At 49.2% G+C, this 24,381-nt stretch overlaps 1 protein-coding gene across 2 annotated transcripts in view; it reads right to left on the bottom strand.

Annotated features, from left to right (window-relative positions):
• The window catches only part of Rad50 (RAD50 double strand break repair protein), a 219,766-nt gene that overhangs the window by 161,848 nt on the left and 33,537 nt on the right, over nucleotides 1–24,381 (bottom strand). For both annotated transcript variants that reach the window (XM_033761558.1, XM_033761557.1), the window contains exon 3: nucleotides 16,939–16,983. The gene's annotated coding sequence lies outside the window, so the exon portion shown is untranslated. The remainder of the gene's footprint in view (nucleotides 1–16,938; nucleotides 16,984–24,381) is intronic.

Here is a 24,381-nt window from a genome sequence, read left to right as displayed (position 1 = left end):
AAAAAAAAAAAAAAAAAAAAAAAATGTGGTAAAAGGATCTGGTATTTGGCTCATGGGAGCCTGCCTTGCAATCTCCAGTTCCAGAAAAAAATTTGTGGTAAAATATACATCTCCTATAAAATTTGCCTTTTTAACCATAAAGTGTGGAATTCAGTATCAAGTATAGTCACATTGTTATGCCCTAACCCAAGCACCTTTTATAAGGAGGTAGAAAACAAGAAACTAAACAAAGAGAAGAAACCATATATTCTCAGAACCTGGAGATGTCTACACATAGGTTGTACTGATCTCAGCAGGAACTTTCACTCGTCCAACAACTGAACACCTCCGCTGGCCAGGCAGGCGTTTCCTGGGGGCGTGACCCGGCTGTGCCTTTAGGTCTCAGCCTTTGTGGGGAGCAAACATACTCAAGGACTGCTGTGGGAGCAGAAGGACACCCTGGTGCAGGGTGTGGGTCAGCGGCGTACATGAGGAGACCTGCGGGTGCAGGCTTGCAGGGGACCAGTGCAGAGAAAGAACTGGCATGTGCCACTGGGCAGTGTGGCACACGTCCTAACTGCCAGAACATAAGTGTTTGTTAACAGTTTGTACGTTTCTTCCCTACCTGATTACAAGCATCAGGAGAACAGGACTGGGGGACTCACACACCAGCGAGTCCTACCACGCCTAGCACGGAAAGCTGTCGAATCAATCTTACTGAACAAACGAGTACTTGAGGTGCAGGAAAGAACTCTGGCCTTGAGGGGCGAACGGCAAGGCTGCCCTCCATGACAGGGTGAGGGGAGCGCTACACAGACGAGAGAAACGGGGCCAGGTTGAGTGCTGCATGACAGGAGCCAGTGGAGGAGGAGTTTGCAGACCCAGGGCAAGAGGACGGAAGGGCATGGATGCTGCTGGCCACGGGAGCGCTGAAGAAAAGGCTGAGGCTGGGAAGCAGGCTCAGGGTGTTACGGGAAATAACACTGGAGATGAAATAAAATATATATCCCAACCTGTTAACCACATGAAACTGAGTTCTTGTTCTCTAGAAATCGAAGAATGAGTCTGGAACAAAATCCTAGGAACAAAGAGCAGGAAGATATTTACGGATAGGAAAGCTCCTGAGGGGCAGGAGGGCTCCTGACTGGGGAGCCTGGGGACCCCACTTTACAGAGGAGTTTTATAGGGTGAAACTCACGCAGATACAGTGTAGGCCACAGCCATGATCGTCAAATAAGCTCACAAGTTGGGCCAGGGATTTGGCTCAGCAGTGCCACCGCCTGCCTCACAAGCGCAAGGGCCTCAGTTCTATCCCCCCTGTCCCCCCCCCCAAAAAAAGTTACAAGTACAGTCACTTAGGTAATGGTGGTCCAGCTGAGAAGCAAGTCACGTAACAAGCATGGAGGGAAAGAATAAGGATTCTCCTAGGAAGAGGTGGGTCCGGAGGTCTCCGGTCACCACTGGGCCGGTCCATGTCTATCTAGACTTCATTAGGCCCAGTGTTTGTTCTGTGAGGAAGGATGCAGGTCTGGTCATCTTACCCTTGAGGCCTGGTTTTCAGTCCATGTGTCACCAGTGTAGCTGCGCTGTGTTTTCCCTTTGTTCTGACCCTCTCCAAGACCTAGCTCTGTCTGACTGCCTGTAATATATTTTTTGTTTTTGGTACGGGGGATCGAACTCAGGACCTTGCTGCCTATAATACCTAGCTCAGCTTATCTATCTATAATAAGGGAAAAGTGTCTCTTTTTTTATAAGACTCAGGGGGCCAATGCAGAGAAGACAGAAAGTACCAGGTGTTGGCAAGAAAGAGCAGTAACTAGAACTCTCCTATACTCCTGGAGAGAGGGCTGTTCCTGTCATTCCAGGTTTGGACAGAATTCTGGCCACTAGCCGGCACAGGCTACCATTTGGGCCAATCAGAAGAACCCCAACATGGGTACCTGGGTTATCAGCCAAGAGGTGCTTTCTGCCCAGAGCACTTTCCAATGTGGGCTTTGATGTAGCAGGGTGGGCCTTAGGTATTGCTCCTTGCCTGGAACATGCCATGGATGGAATGTAACTCTCAACTTCAGTAATGAATTGAAGAGGCAGAGGTTAACGTAAAAGAAGTTTATGGAAAACAGAGTACAGACGGTCACGGTGAGATGGTAGGGGGCATCAAAGCTGAGTATGCCCCCCCCAGCTTTCATCCCTGGCTCTTTATGTAGGTCTAGTATCTTCCCCTCTCCCTGGTGGGCCCTGTCGCCACGCCACCCGCCATCCATCTCCCGTCCAGGCTTGCTGTCTTTGATCCTAACCCGGACATGTTGCCTACACTCTTTCTGGCGGTTTGATTTCTTCCTGTTCCTTTGTGATGAGTAAGTGTGGCGCGGTGTTGCAGGAAGATAGCTTAGACTTATGATGAAGGGGACATGTGCACGTGTATCTGGTACAATCATATAGTGACGTTAAAGTAAGAACACGCGAACACGTGTGCGTGTGTCTTACATGGTAGATAAGATTCCTCAGGTGGCTGCCCTTACCTCCCTTGCATTCTTTCAGGTGGGTGAGGGGAGACGGCTTTCCCCGTCTTTGTGTTCCTGGCTTCCTCAGGGTTAACTCTTCGGTACATTCTTAGGGTAATTGTGTTAACTGGCGCCTCTCTCAGTCTAGCTTCTCTCTCCCTCCTTTGTCTTTCTAACTGCTCTAACTGCAGAGTCTGCCTGTACAGGCAGAAATTGCTTTGAGTAAGTTTCCCTATTGATTTAATAAAACTCAATAAGGCCTTCATTCTCTTTCCCGTACCCATGGGTGCCCTGTCCCTACAGGCCTGAACCCCTGGGACATGGCATGACTCAGAATGCAGAAGCCTCCATGCCCTGGCCTCGAGCGTCAGCTGTGCCCAAGTGCCTCCTGCCCCTCACCTCAGGCTGTGCAGGGGACAGGATTTTAAAGAGCACAGAGGAGGCACTGAGGAGCCTGCCCCTCCCACTGAGCTCTGGGCACTGTGGTGGGAGCCCGCTGTGTTTTGCCTGAGGGGGATCTATGGACAGCCAGGCCAGGGCCTGCATCCTAGCCCCTGCCTGGGCACAGAGCTCACTGGTATGTCCACCCCCTCCACCGGCTTCACACCTACACAGCTCCAGGCTATGTGTGGTCTGCATCTTCTTGCCCAAATCGGAAGATGCAGTTAGGAACAATGGAGCTGAGAAGTCACGCCTCTCCCTCCATTTAATTCAAAACAGCACCTCACAGTTATTCCCAGTTCCATTGTTCTGAGAGGCAGGAAAATAACAAAGGCTTAGGAGATCTTGATGCCCTAGGGAAGAGCACCTGTCCTTGGGTCTCCTAGCCTGACCCCATCATCTTTACCCTACTTCCCCCGGGAGTCCTGGGATGAGCATGAGCATGCGCGCTAAGAGCCCCTGAGATGGCTCAGCACCCTGTCAATCACCCGTCATCACCCCTGGAGAGTCAGTGGGAGGCACCTAAAGCAGAGGTGTCTGGCTTTCAATTCTGAGAGCCTGAGTTGTCCGCTGCTTTTTTTTTCTGTTGCAGCTGCCACCTTCGACCTGTGTGCACTGCTTTTCTGTTGACCTGCCACCTTTGTCGGCCTGTGTTGTACCTGTGGGGAGGAACTGGCCTGGAGCACGACTTCCGGTAAAAGCGGCTGCGTACTACTCACTACCAGGTGGAGTGTACGCTTGGCGATTCTTTCCTCATCATACACAAGCACCTGTACTATTACTGGATCGAGCAACTTCAACGCTCCCCGAATTAACACGTGGCGATTTACTTGTGAGCTCAGCACCCTGCAGCCCAGGGCAAGACGAGCACAGACGATGCGATGAGGCCACCCGGTCCTCTCACTGCACCACGGGGCCCGGAGGAGTGCAGCAGGTCTAGGAGACGGGGGAGGCCGGGGAGGGTCCTGGAGCAGGGTCCCTGCGGGAGTCAGGGGTCCAGCACAAAGGCACAGCGGCCATTCCAGATGAGGGCACCCCGTAAAACTCGAGCTAGGCTGTCTGGAACACGTGGGAGAAGCCCACGGCTGCTTTCCCACCTAGACGAAAGTGCACAGACAGCAGGCCTCCCTCAGCTCCACCCAGGTCCCTGGAACGCGTTCGACTCGTCCCAGTCTGACCACAGTCTCCCGTGAGCTGTGTCCTGGTCACAGTGGCCTAGAAACCGGGAAGCTCCTGGCATGGGGCCCCCACTTCCTTCCTGTGATTCCCTGGGACGCCAGCAGGACCAGCAATGGGGCATTTCTGCGGTCAGGAAATGTCTGGCAGCAGTGGACACCACCGGACCGCCTTAGACCCTGCTGAAGTACAGGCTACATTCCTGAAGGTTCTCAACTGCCAGCTCTAATCTTCCTAATGCTTCTTCCTGGGAGGTACGTCTCTTTTTTGTTGTTGTTGTTTCTAATAAACTTTAATTTATTTTATCCCACCCCCCCCAAGCCCCCACTCCTCCCAATGCACAAAAGCTCTGTTTCCACTGTGAGGTGCATTTGCGCGGAGTGAGCGTGCGCACATGTGTGTGAAGATCATCTCTCTCCAAATGCATGAGACCCCGCAGATCCAAACTGCCTTAAGTTCAGGGGAAAGAAACTGAGAAAGGAACCAGCAGATACTAATTCGTGCTTTAGTTGAGTGGTTTTCAACCTTGGCTGCATGGCAGTTACCTAAGGAGCTTTCAAGAAAACACACTCATGGGCTGGGGATTTAGCTCAGTGGTTCCATCGCCTGCCTCACAAGCACAAGGACCTGAGTTTGATCCCCGGTATCAAAAAAATGAAAACCCACTCATATCCGAAATTGAACAGACATTTCCAAAGAGATGCCCTAAATGGCCAATGACCTGATGAAAAGGTGTTCAACTGTATTAGAGCCCCCAGAGAAATGCAAATTAAAACCATGCTGTGACTGTGATACCATCACACACCCACTTGAATGGCTAATGTGAAAAAAATAAAACACCAATTCTTGACAAAGATGTGACAGAACCAGAGTGAGTGTGAACTGGTACAGCGCTCTGGAAAATTATTTGATATAATTTACTAAGGCTGAGCATACAACCTTACTAGCCTAGCTACTCCACTCTTAAGTCTGGACTCCAGAGAAATGTATAATGTGCTCCTAAAGGCACACACTAGAATATTCACAACAGTAGCAGTCATAACAGCTCCAAATTGGAAAAAACAGTTTAAACATCTATCTGTAGTAGACTGGATAAAATGAGGAAAATCTACAGTAGAGTTCTCTAAGGCAGTGGTGGTAACCCTGTGACACACATTCGTATGTATTACTAAAAAGCTCTGAAAGGCTCTATGGTGATAACAGTGAGCAAATCACGGCAGGCGTAAGCAATGAAGCGAGTCATCTCATAACATAACGTTGATGGAAGACGCCGAGAAAAAAAGGACAGGGTCCATGTAATTCTATGTACTATCTGAAAACAGGCAGAAACAGTTGATTCCACTAGAAGCCAGAGCAGTGGCTGGAGAGAAATTTGGAGTCCACAGTGACCGGAAGAGGACCCCACTGCGGCTGGCGAGGCTCTTTATTAATCTGGATCCCAGTTCCTTGGGTTAAGTTCACTTTGGGAAAATGCACTGAGCTTTACGCATATGGTTTGTGCTTTTAAAAAAACTGATGTAGGGCCAGGGATTTAGCTCAGTGGTGCCGCCGCCTGTCTCCCAAGTGCAAGGTCCTGAGTTTGATCCAGGACCAAAAAAAACAAAACAAAACAAAAAACCTGATGTGTTAGCCTTTGATAAAAACTTTATTTTAAAAATTATTATTTGAGGCCAGGAATGGTGGTGCATGCCTGTAATCCCAGCACTCGGGAGGCTGAGGCAGGAGGATCAGCTATGAGTTTGAGACCAGCCTGGGCTACATGGTGAGTTCCAGGTCAGTCTCAATTACATAGTGAGATCCTGTCTCAAAAAAAAAAAATTATTATTTGAGGACAGGGTATTTAGCTCAGTGGTTCCTGCGCCTGCCTCTCAAGCGCAAGGATTTGAGTTTTATCCCCAGAACCAAAAAAGAAAAGAAAATGATTCTTTGAAACCCACATTAACTTAAGCAGAATGTTTGGGGTGGGGGGCGAGGTCCAGGCTCAGGCATGGCTGTGTTTTAATTTCCCAGACGAATGCAATGTGCAGCAGGAGTACTAGAAAAGCAGATCCACTCTCAGGCCTCAAGAGCTCCTGACAGAAGCCAGCCGAAAGCAACAGGATGCCAGGGGCTTCTCCAGGGCCTGGGCGGAGGTGGTGCTGGGGCAGGCTGTTGAAAAGTGTTTGTTCCTCTGCAGACTGTTGAAAGGGGGCTGCACCGGTGCGTCAGTGTGTGATGCTAACAGGATGGGCTCCGCCTCAAGGAAGTGGATCACCCCGCAGCACCGCTGCTACTCTTACAGAGAGGTGGAGCTAGGCTTCCTGGGGCCGCGGACCAGGCAGAGACACTTTCTGACAAGCTGGGTGGGGTGCAGAGGTCTGACTCGGGGTAGCAGTGAGCTCTGGGCTCCAGACCATGTCTGTGCTTCTTGGCCCCTGTGTCCAGATTAGGAACTTGCAACACCCTGCTTGACTCTTAGTGTGTGGCTGAGAACTTCCTAGTCTGATTGCAGCGTGGCCATCTCCCTGGCCATGGCCCACTTCCAGTGTACTCTGGTCAAACTGTAGGAGCCTAAACAAGGGAAGGAAGGACTACACACTGGGCCCCATCTGCCCTTCCAGAAACATGGACCCTGTGCTCACTTTGGCAGCACTTAGAAACAGAACACAGGTCTGGGAATTTAGCTGAGTGGTTCCGCCACCTGCCTCACAAGCACAAGGTCCCGAGTTCGATCCCAGGTACCAAAAAAAAAGAGAAAGAAACGGAACATGAACTTGCTGCTGTGGCAAGGCCCAAGCCAACATCCTCTAGCCCTCTGGGGCCTCTGCTGTTGACAGTGGATGGACTGAGCTGCAGGCTGGTCTTCGGCAGTGTCCCTGTGTTCGTCTTGCAGTGTGGTGTCTTAGCCTGTCCTTTTTGGTTCACTTGGTTAAGGACTCCGAGCAGTGTGGGCTGTAGGAGGACTAAGCTGGTAGGTGTACCACTCGAGGGTAGCTAGGTGTTTAAACATCCTCAGAGGTCAAAGCAGCGTGGCTAAGGCAGGAGTGTAAAAGCATCTCCATCTATGCTGAAGCTGCAACCTTCCACCTCCCTGGCCATCTCTTCCCTGTTCCTCTGGGCCTTTCCACCAGCCTAGTAGTCTCTGCAGGAGTGCGCTGGAGGGGTCTGCCTGAGCTGCACCTGTGTGGCACGTCACCTCCATGCTCCACCTTGCCTTCTTGTATGTGAAATGAAAGGGACAAGCTTTTCCAGCCAGAGTGACACTACCCCTTCCTGTTGTCTTTTTAAAGAAGCATTTATGAAATGTTTCTCTTTTTGCTTCAGGAAATGAGTGGCCAGAAGAGGTTCTTGATTTTGCTTTGTTTTGTTTTTTTTCCCACAGAGATATGCATGCTTCGAAGAGTTACCAAATTAGAGAAAAATGAGGGCTGACCGGGGCCAGGACGGAGAAGAGGGAAGAAATCCTAAGGCAGAGTGATACAGGCCGGGCTTGCAAGTGAGCACAGGGATCTGAGGGTGACATGTGACAAGGCCGGGGCCACTCTAGGCTCCAGTGTGACCTCATGCCAGTAGACAGACATATTCATGACCTTCCTCAGAGCAAGGAATCAAAGGGCCATACTTGCTGGGTATGGTGGCGGCTCATGTAATCCCAGTACTCTCAGAGGCTGGGGCAGGAGAAATGCAACTTCAAGCCCAGCCTGGGTAACTTAGTGAGGATTCTGTCTCAAAATAAAGAAAATAATCAGGGTTAGAATGTAGGTTATGCCGGGCATTGTAGTGACCACCTATAATCCCAGCACTTGGGAGGTTGAGGCAGGAGGATTGCTTGAGTTTGAGGCCAGCCTGGGCACACAGTGAGGCCAGCTGAACTACACAGTGAGATCTTGTCTCAAAAAACAAAACTGGGCCAGGGATTTTGCTCAGTGGTTCTGCTGCCTGCCTAACAAGCACAAGGTCCCAAGTTCAATCCCTGATACCAAACAAAAGAAGCAGCTTAATGAGAAGGTCCTGGGTTCAGTTCCCAGAACCACAAAAATAAATAAAATAAAAGTAGACACAAAGCTAAGGGCGTTCCATCTGCGGGACTTCCCCTTGAGGTGTGGAGGAAGCCTGCCTATACACAGTCTGGCTGTCCCCCAAATATCTAATGCCACCTTGAAAACCCAGCAGGGATCTGTGATCCAGAGGGGCAATGAAACATCTTCTGAAACTGTTCATGTTTTCTTGCCATAAAACTTCAGGAAGTCATCATAAAATTTGTCCTATTTTCCCTTTACTTACATACCTATTTTCCTTTTTAAAACACTCTAGTAAAAAGTCACCAATCCAGGGCCCTCTAATACCCGTATTACAGTTAAGAACTAGGATGCCACAGATGACAAAAAAGCCCCTGTGTGGCCCAGAGCTGTCCCAAAGCTCACACCCAGGGTCTAGCAGAATCCTTTGTTCTTCTGTTACGCGCAAATCAGAAAAAGCCTCCTATTGGTCAGAGTCTCAGCAGGAAACAGAGCACACCCCTCAGGTAAGAAGGAAAGTTTAAGGAAGAGACTGTTTACAAGGGGTGAGCAGGGTCGAGAGAAATCCGTGTGCCAAAGTCCAGCCGCAGCAGCAAGGAGCTGTGACCCTGACAACCTGCATGGGGTGGACAGAAAGGGTAGCTGGCAGAAGTGGTCTGGGGGTGAAGAACACAGACACGGAAGACCTGAAGCCAAGCGAAGGGAGGAGCTGGAGTATTAAATGCCCCAACATCAGTCTCTTCCACCCTCCAACCGCGGCAAGATTCTCAACTGGCCAGACCCAAGTAAAAGCATGGGGACACAAATGAGGCTGATGTGCTCCCAAGATCAAAACCTGGGAGGAGTGGGGGAGGCCAGGAGGTTGGCAGGAACAGGAAGGGGGGGGTGACAAGGGATGCCAGGCCTGGTCATCTGGCTTAGAAGTTAACTTGCTGCCACATGTCTCCTTGCCACAGGTACCTGGGATCACAGGATGAGAGGCGGCCAGAGCCAGAGATGGCCAGAAAAAGAATTCCAACTCAGGGACCAGGACTGCAGCATGGAGACAGAGAGCTCTCCTTGGTTTAATCATTCCAAGGTAAGCAGGTATGTTCATAACGATGACCCTGACTTGTCAATGAAAGGTGTGGCCACCACGCCACTTAACACTGTACTTTTACAGAGCTGGAAGGACTGGAACACTAGCTAGAGATGTATTCATCCAAAAGAGGTCCAACGGGGCTTCCCATGGGACATGCCAGGCTGTTCACATGTCCCAGTGTCCTTGCTCTCCTGCAGTGGCACCAGGATGCCAGTCAAGAGGGTGAACGGCTAAGAGCATGGGAGAGCACACAGGAGTGGCAGAGGAATAGCCACAAACTCCTGGCTGCTGGAGAGAGTAGAGGGAGGAGCCATGGCTGACACAGAGAAGCCAGTTTTCCAGGGCAGAGGGGCACATTGACAGAAGGCTTCACCCTGAGAAAGCCGGGGGAACACAGACTGGGAGACCAGGTACTGTGGATGGTGGGGTGAGGTACAGAAGCCAGTGGGGTTAAGGAACCAGGAAACCTGGCCGAAATCCTTCCCAGGCCCTGCCCCTCCATGAGTGGCACGCAGGCTGGCAGCAGGGTAGGCGAATGGAGGGATGGAACGGGAGGACAGTCCAGTGTGGAGCCTGAGTGTCCCGCCCACTGGCCTCCCCTTGAACTGCCCTAGGTGTACACCACCCTATTCAATTTAAACATGGCGGCCAATTCCTTAGCACTTCTCTCACTGAGATGAGGGTCTATGTCTTCTTCCTTCAGTCTGGTCTCTTTTGTGACTAAAGTGGAAGTGATCCTGTGTGACTTCCGATACCAGGCCACAAGACATCATGCAGCTTCGATCTTGCTGGCCAGAACACTTGCCCTAGAGATCTGAGCTATACCACGTAAGCCCAACAGGCCTCTGCTCTCTCTGGTCAGCAGCATGGCTGAGTCCAGCCTTTCAGCCATTTTGGGCCAGAGAGTAAACTGTCTTGGATGAATCCTTCAGTCCCAGCTGCTCCAGCTCTCAGCCACCACTGCAGTCACCCGTGGTCACTCCAGTCATTCTGGCCCTGGATATCGGGGCCTAGAGATGAGCTGAGCCCCATCTGGGCCCCTGACTTGCAGCATTAACAAAATGGTACAGGAGTTGTTTTAGGCTGCAAAGTTGTGCTATGTATACAGCAATAGGTAACTGGAACAAGGGGTCAGAAGGTGTCTCTTCAGAGTCTGCATGGCTCTAGAGAGGTACTAATTTGTTTTAAGATAACTTCTGGGAATTTAGAAGGAGTCCCTGCTTTTCTAACTCTGGAAGGAGGTAAAATGTTGGGTTGGCTGAAGGTGGGCGAGGAGTCAGGCTCAGGGCCGGAGCCACCAGGCTGCTCTCTCCATGTGCCAGAGCCAGGCTGGCTCAGCAGGAGAAGGCTGTGCATGCCCACTGTCATCTGAACCTGAGACAGATGGGTCTTAGTTAGGCTGCCACACATTCTACCAAAGGGGCCAGTATTGGGGTGGGCGGGGAGGGGAGGAACTCACACGCTTGCCCGGGCTGGAGAATCTCTTTCAAGGTGCATGTCCATGGTCACCAGCCTTCTGGCCTGATCTGACTTCTCTCCCTTCACCCACTGTCTCTGCTTTACCCTCTCTGCCCAGCTCGTTCTTAGCCCTCCAGAGCTCCGTCCAGGGGCCACAAACCCAGCTGGCCTGCCCACGGCAAGTGTACTGCAGCTGCCCCCAACCTCTTCACTTGTTACTTGCTTTTTAAAAAGTACGCCATCTTACAGAAGCAGTATGTATTCCTTGTACAAAAATAAGAAGTACTAAATATCATTCAAGAGTCTACAGCCAAAACCCCAACCAAACAAACAGCCCTTTCCTGGATGATTTCTAGGCTTCGACACAAATAGAAATTCTCTAGGTCCACATCCCACCCGAGCATCATCTGCTGAGCGCTCAGCACACTGCAGGCCATGCTCTGTTCATGTCACCGAATTCTCCCAATTTTGAGGTAGGTCTTAGACCCACTTTACAGGCCGGAGACAGAGGCTTAGGGAAATCACATTTTTTTGTTCCGTTCTCAGAGTGGTTAAGAGATTGGTCATATGTAACTCCCCATACAGAGTCTAAGGCTACTTTCCTTGTATGTGATGTAACATTTCCCTATTTTTCTTTTTCTTTGGTCCAAAACAATAGATATATAAAATTTTGGGGGCCAGGGATTGAACTCGGGACCTTGCATTGTGCGGCAGGTGGCAGAACCACTGAGCTTAATCCCCAGCCCATATATTTCTTGATAAGTACAGTTCTATAGCATTCTCCTGCATGACACACCCTTGGGCAGATGTGAAAGTTTTTCAATAACCAATTTCTTGGGCTTGCAGATGTTTGCTCCCCACCCCCGTTGTAAACACAGTTATAAATATCTTCATGCATACACCTTTGCAAAAACGTGTTTATTTGCCTAAGATAAACTCTGAAAAGTGGAATTGTCTGGTCAAAGGTTAGACAGGACTGAACCCATGTGTTTCTTAGTGTATACTGCTAATGATATCTGTGTTGAGGGACTGGGACATTCCCATAACATATCCTCATCTTTTTCAATCCTTCTTACCCTCCCTCCTTGCCTCCCCGCTCTCCTTGGTCCCTTACCCCATCTCCGGAAAGTCTGCCTTCTTATTTCCTACCATCACTTCTTTATTTTACTCATTCATATACTTATTTACTCATATTTTAGATTTCTCATATGAGAAACCATGCAATATTTAACTTTCGGCGTCTAACTTCGTTTCACATTATGTGTTCAAGTCCCATCTATTTTCCTACAAATGACACGATCTAGTTCTTCTTTAAGTCTGAATGATATCTCATCATGCGTATACACCAGTACAACCTTTTCTTTATCCACTCTTCAGCTGCCTGGCATCTAGGCGGTTTCCACAGCTTAGCTATTATGAATTGAGCTGCTACAAAAATTAGTAAACATGTATCCGAGTATAATGTACTTAATTCTTTTGGGAAGATACCCAGGAGAGGCATTGCTGGGTCAAATGGAATTTCTACTTTCAGTCTCTTCAGGAGTCTCCATACTGAATTTCTTGTGCTTGCATGGTGGTTGCATTAGTTTATAATAATGTAGAGGGTTTCCTTTCTCCCCATATCCTCATCAAGATTTATTGCATTCTGTGTTTTTGATGATAGCCATTCCCCAGGGTGAGAAGGAATCTCAGAGTTGTATTGATTTGTATTTCCCTAATGGATAAAGATGATGGACATTTTTCCATGAACCTGATGGTCATGTATCCTTCTTTTGAGACGTGTTTATTCAGTTCATTTGCCCATTTTTACGATCGGATTATTTGTTTTTCAGGGTTAGTTTTTTGAGTTATTTATATCATCTAGATTTCAGTCCTTTACCAGAATAGCCTGTAATTTTTTTCCTATTCTGTAGGTTGTCTTTTCACTCTGTCGACTATTTCCTTTGTTGTACAGAAGCCTTTTTTTCAGAAGCCTTTTAATTTGATGTAATCTATTTGTTGACTCAGTATTATTTCCTATGCTATTTGAATTCTGTTAAGAAAGTCTTTGCCTGTGCCTATGGCTCGAAGTTTTCCCCTATGTTATCGTTTAGCAGTTTCAGTTTCCATTTTTCTATCTAGGTCTATGATCCATTTTGATTTTAATTTAATACAGGATAAAAGACAGGGGTATAGTTTCAATCTTCTGCATGTGGATAACCAGTTTCGGCAGTACATTGTGCTTGCCCAAGCACAAGCACGGTACCACTGAGATACATCCCCAGCCCTACCATTTGGAGACAAGGTCTTGCTATGCAGTTTAGGCTGAGCTTGAACTCCCTCTGCAACCCAGGCTGGCATGGAATTCATGGTGATACTCCTGTCTCAGCCTCCTAAGTGGTGGGCGTGCTCCACCATGCCTGGCTCCAGCACTGTTTGCTAAAGAGGCTGTCTTTTCTCCAGTGTGCAGTTTTGGCCCCTTTGTCAAAAATTGTTGGCTGTAGATGTATGAGGGTGTTTCTCTATCTTCTGTTCTATTCCACTGGTCTACATGTCTACTTCTGGGCCAGGAGCATGTTGTTTTGTCACTATAGCTTTGTAGTACAACTTTAAATCTGGTATTATGATGCCTTCAACGTTGATTTTTCTGCTCAGGATTGCTTTGGTTATTCTGGGTCTCTTCTGGTTTCATATGAATTTTAGAAATGTTTTTTGTAGCTCTGTAAAGAATGTTGTTTATATTTTAACTGAGATTGTATAAATCTGCAGAGCGCTTGGTAATAAAATATTAACATTTTAGCAATGTTAATTCCGTTGATCCAACAAGGGATGTGTTCCCATTTTCTACTGTCTTCAGTTTTTCTCATTGAGTTTACTGGTGCTTTTTAAGTGGGCAGTATAGTTACATTTATCATTGGGATCTTGTACTTTACATGACAGATCTTGGTTCTCATTTTTTCCCCATACTCCGGCCCTCCTGTCACCCGCCCCCATTTACAAAGACTTTGTTTCCATTTTTTCCTTTTCTCATATTTTTCTTTTCCTTTATTTCCTTTCCTCTAACCCTTCCCACTTCCCCTACACCTTTAGCCCTTTTCTCCTATTTCACATTGTCATCATACAATCTGGATCTTATCTTCACTTTTTTCACAACAGAGATTCAATTTTTTCCAGTATCAGGAATCAAACTCAGGACCCTGTGCTTTCCAAGAGAGTTAAGCACCACGGAGCTACAGCCTTGCCCAATATATACCCTTACTTCACATACTGTTGTGCTTCCCCCAACTCCCCTTTGCGGGGGACAAACTCAGGACCTTGTGCCTGCCAGGTAGGTGCTGTGCCACTGAGCTACATCCCTGGCACTTTCTTCAATTTCTTTCTTCATAGATCTGTACTTTTCATGACACATGCCTTTTACCTCCTTGGTTAGGAGGATTCTGAGGTATTTTGTTTTTCTCTTCGTACCAGGGATCGAACTCAAGATCTAATGTTTGCAAGGCAGGCATGGCACCACTGTGCTAAATCCCCAGCCAACTTTTTTTTTTTTTTTTTTTTTTTTTAACTATTGTCCATTTGCAAAGGAATGGATTTAGTACAGGACATATAATTTATAGGATTATTTCATCATATTAACCCAAAAAGTGTGCAAGATCTGTCCACACACTAGAAAGCCAAAGAGTCCAGCCTATGGCCTGGATCAAAGGCCTAGAGCCAAAGCAGGGTCTCATGAAAGCCCATATCAAAGCTCTGCACTGGAGCCAGAGATTTAGCTCAGTGGTTCTTCTACCTGCCTGGTAAGCTCAACGACCCAAGTTTGATCCTCAGTACTGAGCAACAAACAAACAAAAAAATCTCTGCACCAAGAAGGCCCAAAAGCCAGTGGTGGAAGCCAGAAAGACTGCGCTGGTGGGGTGAAGGTTCTGTGCCACAGGCTGAGAAATCTGCCCTGGAGCTAGGAAATGATGCCCCAGCCAAAGACCAGAGCTCCCTCCCTGGGAAGAGCAGCCATTCCCAGCACAGCAAGACCCCAGCTCCTCCCTCTACAAGAACAGCCAAGTTCACATCAGGAAAACCAGCTATGGTGAGTCTCCCCCAGGAGAATCAACGGCGTACAATCTTCCCCTCCAGTTCTCTTTTTACACTGTTGGCAACAATCCTCAGGTGGGTCTTCCACACCCAGAACCAGCTGGACATTCCAAGCTGACCATGAGTCAAGCCACCGCCAACTATCATGAACAGAAATGATCGCTTCTTTCTTTCTCGGTGGATTCATTATTGGTGTATAGAAACATTTTTTATATGTTGATTTTTGTATCCTGCCGCTTTGCTGGTTTTGTTTATCAGATCTAAAAGTCCTCTGCCAGAGTTTTTTTGGGGAGGGATCTTCTATACAAATAATTATAGCATCTGCAGAGGAACTGTTTGACTTCTTCCTTTCCTATTCCTACCTTTTTTTTTTCTCTTAAACCTGCTTGCTCTCACTAAAGTTTCAACTACACAAACACTGAGCAGGACTGTCCAGAGCAGACACTGTAGGAACCAGCCTATGAGATTGAGCCTGACCAAGGGGTGACAAGGATGAAAAATAGACACAGAAACAAGTTAAAAATGGGATGTTAGGGCCGGGGATTTAGCTCAGTGGTGCCGCTGCCTGCCTTGCAAGCGCAAGGACCCAAGTTTGATCCCCAGTACCAAAAAAGAGGGGTGCCAGGGGGCTCATGTGTCCCTTCGACTCAGAACCCTAAGGGCCTGACACACGTTGGCTTTATTCACTCAGACATGGGCACGAGCAATCGGATCCCACAGGACTCACCTGTCTCCCGCCCCCCACGGCCCTGCTCCGGGTAAACAGCCTACCCGCAGGTGTTCTTATCTCCCTGCAGCGAGTGAGCGCTCGCACACCTCTCTTCTCACTTCCGCGGAGGCCGGTCAGGCCTCGCTCTTCCCCTCTGGTCTCCCACAGAACAGCCGCTCCTGTTTCCTTTCAGGAAAAGCTTTGTTTTCCCCATTTAATACGATGTTGGCTGTGGTCTGTCATATATGGCTTATATCAATTGGAGGTAAAGTCCTTCTCTTTTACATTTATTTTCTTCAAGTATTTTTTTAATCATGAAAGGATGCTGGATTCTGTCAAAGGCTTTTTCTGCATCCATTTAGGTGATCGTGTGACCTTTATTCTTGGCTTTATGTACTGTATTATATTTATGGATTTATGTGTATTGAATCATCCTGCACCGCTGGGATGAGGCCAACTTGGTCGTCCTATGTGATCTTTTTAATGGGTTGTGAATTCTGTTTGTAAATATCTTGTTTGTTGTTTTAGTACCGGGGATCAAATTCAGGACCTTGAGCTTGTGAGGCCGGCAGTGGCACCACTGAGCTAAATCCCTGGCCCTTCAAGATAGGCTCTAAATCTAGCTCTTTATTTTAAATTTTGAGACAGGGTCTCGCTAAGTTGCCCTGGCCAGACTCAAACCTTCAATCATACTGCCTTAACTTCCTCGTACGTGGGGTTGTGGGCATGCACCACCATGCCCAGACCAGACAGTTTTAAAAGCCAACTTTTTCCAATCCCATTAGCTGTGTGCATTCTCTCACATTCATTATTCATTGAGCATTTTCACTTTTTACAATTTGTACAGAAGAATTCTATGCTTGAAAGATTCTAGTAAATTAAAACAAAAACAAAAAACCCTACATCCACTGGGCTGAGGCTACGGTGGCTTCAGGGCGCTAGGCAGAGGCCTTGGGGAAAGTGGGGCAGGGGGCCTGGAGGGGGCCAGACAGAGGAGCAGGATCCTGGTCCTATGGGCCTGCAGCCAGCTTTCCCAAGGGAAGCACTGCCCTCCTAGGGACTGGAGGAGGGGCTTGCAACAGGCGATCAGCAGCGGTCCCTCGGTCATTCGGTCATTCGAGGTGAGCCCAGCTCCTCTGCTTCCCTTCCCACACGTTCACCTCCCTTCCGCGTTCCAGCCACGTTACTCACTACAATAAAGGACCAGATCCTTGCCGGGTGCAGCCCCGCTTGGACTTTCTAGCCTCCAGAACTGTGGGCCTAAATAAGCTTCTTTTTAAAAAACAAATTATCCAGTCTCACACACTGTCTTGAAAACAGATTAAGACACCGGGTCTAAGGACCTCTAAGCCACTGCTCACAATGCCGAGAGGCACCCCCAAGGTTCACACTGTCGGGAGTCAGAAAAAGTTCCTGGGCTTTCATTTTATCCAGTGGCTGACACTTGGAGCACCCAGTCTTCGGTGAATACTTTTCACACCCTTTTCAGGGAGTCTCCAACTAGACACAGACTTATTGTTCTCTTACCTTGATGTTGTTTTTCCCCCCATGACAGGCTGCAAACTCTGGCAGCTGAAGAAAAAAACAGGAAAGTAAATGATTAAACAGAGTACTGAGGCCGGTTCTTAAGCTGAGTGAGGCTGCTGGGGGTCTGAGCACTGCAGCATCTGCAGGGGGTTCGTCAGGGGCCCCTGAGGTGTGAGCTGGCTGCAGGCCCGGCAGACCCTGGCAGCACAGCCTCTAGCAGGGCATTGTCTGTCCACTAGGCATTTCCTTCTCACTCAAGCCGCTAATGCTTCTATGCTGGCAGAAGCCCCTGTGTTCTTTCCATCCCTTCTCAAAATCTTACATAAACAACTCACGCATCTTCACTGATACAGTCGGGTTAATTTGATATTTATTTAGCAGATACTTATTGAGTACCTACTCCATGCCAGGCATTGTTATAGAGCTCCAGAGATACAGCAGTGGATGGAACGGACAAAACTGCCGGCGGTTCTGTGCAGTTTGTGGTCTGCTAGGAGTCACCGACAACTAGCAAAAGAAACGCATTAAAAATATACTAGTGGGACACGGCAAGTGCTGTGAGGAAAACAGTGCAGAAGTGGGAGTGAGGAGGGTTGAGAAGCAGTGCCAAACTCAAATGGTGTGCTGGGGAAGGCAAGACATCCGAAAGGGGAAAGTGCAAATGAAGACCTGAAAGAAGTGAGTCCTAGGGCAGTGCACGGAGCAGCTGAGGCGTGGTCAGGTTCGGGAAAGTGGAGCCAAGAGAAGTTTCTGATGCACCAGAGGGGAAAGAAGGTGAAGAAGGACTCCTAGGATGTAGGCCTGAGCAGCTCGAGGTTGGGGTGCTGTTATCTGAACTGCACACATCTGCAGATGCAGCAAGTTTGGGAGGATGCTAGGGAACCCAGTTTGGGATCTGCTAACTGTCAGATGCCTTTCAGACACTCAGCTGGATGTGGGAGTCAGTAGTTCAGGGGAGATGCGGAACGGGAGACCCGCCAGTCCAGCGGGCAGGTCTTCAAGGCCATCTCACGGGAGACTGACCCCGGCAGGATGATGTCAGCAGAGACGCACTCCACGGCTGAGCTCTTCCATCTCTCAGGGAGAGTGGGAGGGGCTTGCCAGTACAAGGGTGGGGGGCACAGGAAGCCATCCACTATGTAGGTCAATTAGCGCTAGGGCTGAGAAGTCAGCGGGTGTACCCTCTTGGAGTAATCTGTTCTGGACTCAGCAGAACGGCTAGGATGAACTCGTGCGTGGAGAAAAGTGAGGGTGAGAATAGGGGGCGGGGACACAGAGGGGACAGGGATCCTATGACAAGTCAGCTCTCCCCCACCTTCCTCAAATGGGAAAGGCAGAGCACAGAGCTGTCTCATCCACACCTGTAAGTGGCAGCTCCTATTGCTGAGGCCGAGCCAGGCCCTCCTGGTCGCCAAGTGTTTCTGGCCCCATAAGCCAGCTATCTGCCTGCCTGTTCCCGAATCCCACGACATTACTCCCATTCCTCACGATCAGAGGCAGACTTAGCATAAATGCTTACAGTGTGGGGCTGCTGAGCAGTCCTCAGTTCCTTACCAACTGCGATCTAACCTGAGCCCCTTCCCAATGGGAACTCAGAGTGAGCAGGACATCCAAGGTCCCCTCCTCACGGAGCTTGCCTTCAGATAAGGAGACAAATAGCCATAAAGCAGACAGATAAGCAGACGGTCGTTTCAGATGCAAGCAAGCACTGCAAGGCAATGAAAAGGGGCACAAGACAGAGTGCAGACTGTTAAGTGAGGCTGAATTTGGGAAGGTGGCCTCTCCGGGAGATGACACCTGGGACATTCCTGGACCATAATGGCCAGCTAGTTCTCAAGCAGGCCCTCCTCCTCTGCTCCCAGGCTTTGCCAACGACTTTAGCATCTGCAGTCCAGGATGCATTGTGACATGAATTTTGACTAATCTATTATTAAGCGTTCTCCAGTCATTTTCTTCTACATGGCTATTTTACTGGTTGCATAGTATTTCATAATGAGATTTCCACACTATTTAAACACCTGACACTAGCCATTTACATTGTTCCCAGTGACTGTTACTGTAAGAAAATTCTTCATTGAACATTCATATTTTTTTTCTTGATAGGGGGAGTGGAGGTTGCAAATCTTACACTGATGCTGCTGCTTTTTTTTTTGGTATCAGGGATTGAACTCAGGACCTTCCACTTGTGAGGCAGGCAGCACCACTGAGCTAAATTCCTGGCCCTGTTTCTGTTTGTTTTTTTCTGTTTTTTAGGTACTAGGGAATGAACCCAAGACCTTGCACGTGCCACGAAATGCTCTACCACTGAGCTACATCTCCAGCCTCTCCCCTCTTTTCATATTTTACTTCTGAGACGGGTTTGGTAAATTGTTTAGGATAGCTTCAAGCTTAAATCCTCTTGCCTCACCCTCCTGCATAGCTAAAATTATAGCTGCATGCCACTGTGCTAGTCTCAGATTGTTTTCCTGCGTTAAAAGAAATGTGAGTTCCCAGTGGAGAGTCCCCAATCTCAGGGCAGAAAAAGGCAACCAGGGCGCACCAGGGAGGGCAAGAGCTGAGCCAAACACAGGGAGCACTCAGATCCCAGGCTTATTTAGTCTTGCCATCAGCCTTGATCTTCCATTTACTTCCCTTGTGGTCCTGAGCTATAGGAAAACAATAGGCCCCTCCCATAAACCCAGAGAAATCCAAGGGGATTCCCCACCTCAGCCCAGAAGTGGGTGTCCCGTGATCCCAGCACCACACCACTCCCGTCCCTTTGGGAAATCCCTTTGGGGAAAGCTCCTCCCTCTCTGGGAAACCATCTAAGGGTCTAGTATTCAGCCTCAGTGAAGGTTAAGGCAGCTGGGACTGGGAGAAGTTGGGGAACAGAGGTCTCTAGAAATGGCAGCCATGGGTCAGGCTTGCTCTCCAATCCTCAGGACCCCAAGGTGCTGCCAGGGGACTGTCTGCGCTCTCCAGGAGTGGAATGTTCTGAGGGCAGATGAGTTCTGGAGGGTGTGGTAGGAAAAGCGCCAGCCCTGAGGTGGAGAACCACCTCTAATGTATCCCACCTCTCCGTGGGCAAGTGACCACCTTTCAAGGCAAGTGCTAGGAGGGAGGGAGTTGGGTCTGTTTTGTCTATTGTTACAGGTGTAACACTTAGCACATAATAGTTGCTCAATATAGCAGGTCAGTTCGAGGACCTAAGCTTTGGTTTGTTCATCTTCAAAACACGGATGGTAATTGCTGTCTCACAAGCTTGTGTGAAGACTAAGTAAAACATGGGTAAAATACATGGGTCCCTGTGCCCAACAAACACCAAAGTCTGAGACCCTAGAGTGTTGCGACCAAAATGCCTCATCCCTGGTTGATTCCTGGGCCTCTGCTCTATCCTAGAATATTCTCTTGCAAAGGTGTGGGAGGTGAGGAGGAAGCAGCCAATTCTCAGGCATCCGAAGGGAGGTAGGCAGAACTCCAGACAGAAGGAGGTCCCTGGGGAGTCAGGAGGACGCTGCACTTCCCCAGCCCCACCATCTTTCTGCGGATCATTGGCTAGCGGCAGCCGTGATCTCAGGGAGGGGCCTCAACTCTGGCCGGGCTGGAACCGGCTGATGGAAGGGGCCCCAGCCTCCTCCTACCAGTGCGAAACCCTGCCAGCAGGAGGACTTGGGGATCCTCAGCCCAGCGTGGATTTGTATAGCCTCAGGTGCAGGCATGGTGGCTGCTAGACACCTGCTGAGGAGCCGGCCTACCTCCAGCTGTGGGGCAGAGACCATAAGTCTGTCCTTTTATGATTCTGTGAGCTCAGGACCTGGTGGGGCCCTGTGGGGCCTAAGGCTGAAGGGGAAACTCAGCCCCCAGCATCAGGGAGGAAGCAGGAGGCGCCTGCTGGTCCATAAGCCAGGGGTGTGAAGGTGGGAGGAGGCAGTGACAGGAACTGCTTTGGTCTCCTTTCCCTCTTATTAAAATGCAGATGTTTCTGGAGGGCAGGTCCATGGCTGATTCATCCTTGTGTCCCTACCACAGCCGGCAGATTGTCTTGCAGGTGTAGCTTATTGGTAGAGGAACGAAGCCAGTGTGAAGGTTGGCAGATGGCATTTGCTCTGTGTGCCTGGGTCATCAGGAAAGGGCCAGGCCCGCCAGCCCAGGTGTCCTGCCCAGAAGAGGGACAACTCTTCACTTGTACATTCACAAAGTGTATCTCCCTCCTGGGCCCAGCTCAGGTGAATAAATCCCTGTCTTAGCCAAAGAGAGACCTGGGAGGTCTAGGTGCTTCCCTAGTGCAGAAGGAAGGGACTCAGTGTGTGGTGAAGTATTTTTGCCCCCAGGAAACTGTGTGCTCCTTAGGCCAAAAGATAAAAAAAAAAAAAACAACAACACAGGCCAAATACTCCTCATTGAGATGAAAATTGCTTTTGCCTGAATGGTCAGACTGGCTGATTCCTTTCCCACCTGCCATTCCATATCAATTGCAGGGCTACAAATAATCTTAATGTTGCATATTTAAAACAATGGTCTGCTTCAATCCCTGTCTATCAGTGTAAACCCAGTCTCCTCCCACAACTTTGCTGTATGAGGTCCAGCTTGGGTTACAGGGCTGCCTCAGTAAGACTCTACTCCTGCTTGTCTGTGTGCTTCACGTGAGGCTTCCATCCAAAGGAACCCAGACCTGGATAGGACGTCCTCGAGGTCTAGTGAGGTTAGAAATGGAAGAGCACTTGTCCTTGGGTCTCCTAGCCTGACCGGTCATCTTTACCCTCCTTCCCCTCATGACAGGCTCATAACTACGCACCACATCTCATAAGCATGGTTAAGACCTGGGAGTCCTGGGATGAGCGTGAGCATGCGCGCTAAGAGCCCCTGAGATGGCTCAGCACCCTGTCAATCACCCGTCATCACCCCTGGAGAGTCAGTAGGAGGCACCTAAAGCAGAGGTGTCTGGCTTTCAATTCTGAGAGCCTGAGTTGTCCGCTGCTTTTTTTTCTGTTGCTGCTGCAACCTTCGACCTGTGTGCATTGCTTTTCTGTTGACCTGTTACCTTTCTTGGCCTGTATTGTAGCTGTGGGGAGGAACTGGCCTGGATCACGACTTCCGGTAAAAGCGGCTGCGTACTACTCACTACCAGGTGGAGTGTACGCTTGGCGATTCTTTCCTCATCATGCATAAGCACCTGCACTATTATTGGCCCATTCGACTGTATGTAACACATCCATCGTGGCCCTAAATTACAACTGTAGAATGAAGTGTAAGCTCCTCAGACAGTGGCCTAAGGCAACAGGCCCTGGTCCACCCCACCTGTCCATCCCCCTCCATCTTGCCTTGCGCTCACCCATGCCGGTGGCGAGGAGCGGCTGCCAGAACTAGCTGGTTTTGGCCTATGCTCGTGGTTGTCAAAGTGCAGTCACCAGACCAAATTCTCGAAGTTTATAGATCTGCTCATCTACGCCTAGTGTTTTCTGTAACCTTCTCAAGTAATCTTTACCTTACTTGATGTCAAGTTCAGCGATGACAGAAACAGTAATGAAAATGATTAGTGCTAAGCAAAGGAGCACAGGAGAAAAGCGGAGGTGCATGTGGGAGGGCTGCATCAGACCTCCAGGCTTGTGTCTACTTGCCTGTGAAGTGAGAAGCCTGGCCTGGGGCTGTGTGTGATGTGGTGTTGATGCCCCTTGAGTTGGAGGCTGTGTCAGATGCTGGGAGTGGCTCTGTGGGGTTAGGAGGAGTCTGGCTAATTGGTTAAGAGGAAGAGCACCCTTTTCATGTGTGTTCAACCAGGTTCAGCCCTCAGGCCCTGCCAACTTCCCTTAGCTCCTGCTCCTCTGCGCCAGGGCCTGCTATGAGCAGGGCTGACAGGGTCCAGCTGGCTCACAGAGGGGGAAATTCTGCCCCCCTGAGTCATCACACAGACACAAGGAGCTTTGCATAACAAGCGATGGACTACAAACAATCATGAAGCTTGCTTCACTCTGCTGCATCACTTCCAAAAATCCCCTTTGATGCTTCTGGATGAACTCTGGATCCAAAAACTTTCCCTTTGTTTCCCCCAGCTTGAACAGAATAATACCCTGAAATCACAAGCTGTGCTGTAAAAATGACTTCCCCAAAGAAAATAAAAGAGATCTCGGTCTCCAGGTTTTGAGTTTATGGTCAGGAATGACCAACCCCTGTCTTCTGCAGGGGGGTCATGGTAGCAGGCCAGTGGCTCCTGTCACCTTGTCAGGAGGACCCCAACACCCTGATGCATACACGCTACCGTCTGCCTCTTGCACAGCAGTTAGCTCGTGTTCCTCGGTGGTTTTTTCTCCATCTAGCTTCATTCAGGGTACACGAAGGCACAACGCCCGGGACCCTCTGCCAGGGCTGTGTGTCACTGCTCACAGAAGGATCCCTTTTCTCCAGGCCAGACAGTGAGCAGAGTTTGCAGTCCTTACTCCATAGTGATATTTTCCTGGGAATGGCCCCAGGTAAAACCATGAAGTGATTTTTCATGTAAGTTCCTTGCCTATCCGTTTTCCCTGGTCTTCACCACTACCTTTCCCCATTTACTGCTCTTTCCTAAGAATCAGAATCCCAGAGCAGGAATAAAGGGGTCCCTGAGACCTCCAAATGTGGGTACAGTTCTGGATGTTTGTGAATTTTCCTGGGGAACAGTTCCATCTACTCCATTAGATTCTGGAAGGGATGTGTGACCTCAAGTGAGTTAAGAACCATGGGATCAGGCCCTCTTTAAATAGAAACGAATCAGTTTGATAAAGTAAATTTACACTAGTGAGTAACACATCTTTAGCTAACAACTGCATTTCTAAAACAGTCATCTGGGCAAGAATTCTTTTTTTGAAGGGGGGGTACCAGGGATTGAGGGAAAGAGAATTGTTAACCAAAAATGTATTTCTAAGGTCAAAGTTGAGGTGCATTTGAAACCTGAGTGGGGAAAGACGACATTAAGCCAGTCCCACTGGCCTAGAAGACCAGGGCCACCGCAAAGAGGGCAAGAGAGGAGGTGTCAGAGAGATGCAGACTTCGATCGGATGAACCTCAGATCCACAGGTCTAAGAAACCCTTGAGGCCACCAAGCCTGCCAAGACCAAAAGAGAGAAGGCCAAGTTCCCACCATGACCTAGAGGCTCAGGGACTCTTCCTACCAGCCGGTCAGATTGTCCATGGGAAAAGTGAGCCTGGAATACACTCCCTCCCTCAAGGCTGAGCCCCAGAGGCCTGTGTCTGGTCCCTCCCGCGCCTCCGAAGACAGGACACAGCTGCCAGGGCAGAGGAGAGCTGGTGCCTCCCCGAGCCTGTCCCCCTACACCTGCCCCCCCGGAAGCCACAGCCCTGGCCTGCTCCCAGCAGAGGGAAGTGACTCTGCAAGGCCGCCCAGGGACTCCCAGGCTTGGCTCAAAGCACTAATTGTTAAATAAGTGGCATTTTCTCAGTGCTTTCAGAAAACATTATTTAAAATGATAT

This window comes from Fukomys damarensis, unplaced genomic scaffold (genome assembly GCF_012274545.1).
Source record: "Fukomys damarensis isolate Sample0158 unplaced genomic scaffold, DMR_v1.0_HiC HiC_scaffold_9, whole genome shotgun sequence".
NCBI classification, from domain to species: domain Eukaryota; kingdom Metazoa; phylum Chordata; class Mammalia; order Rodentia; family Bathyergidae; genus Fukomys; species Fukomys damarensis.
This window is presented reverse-complemented; position numbering and strand designations above follow the sequence as displayed.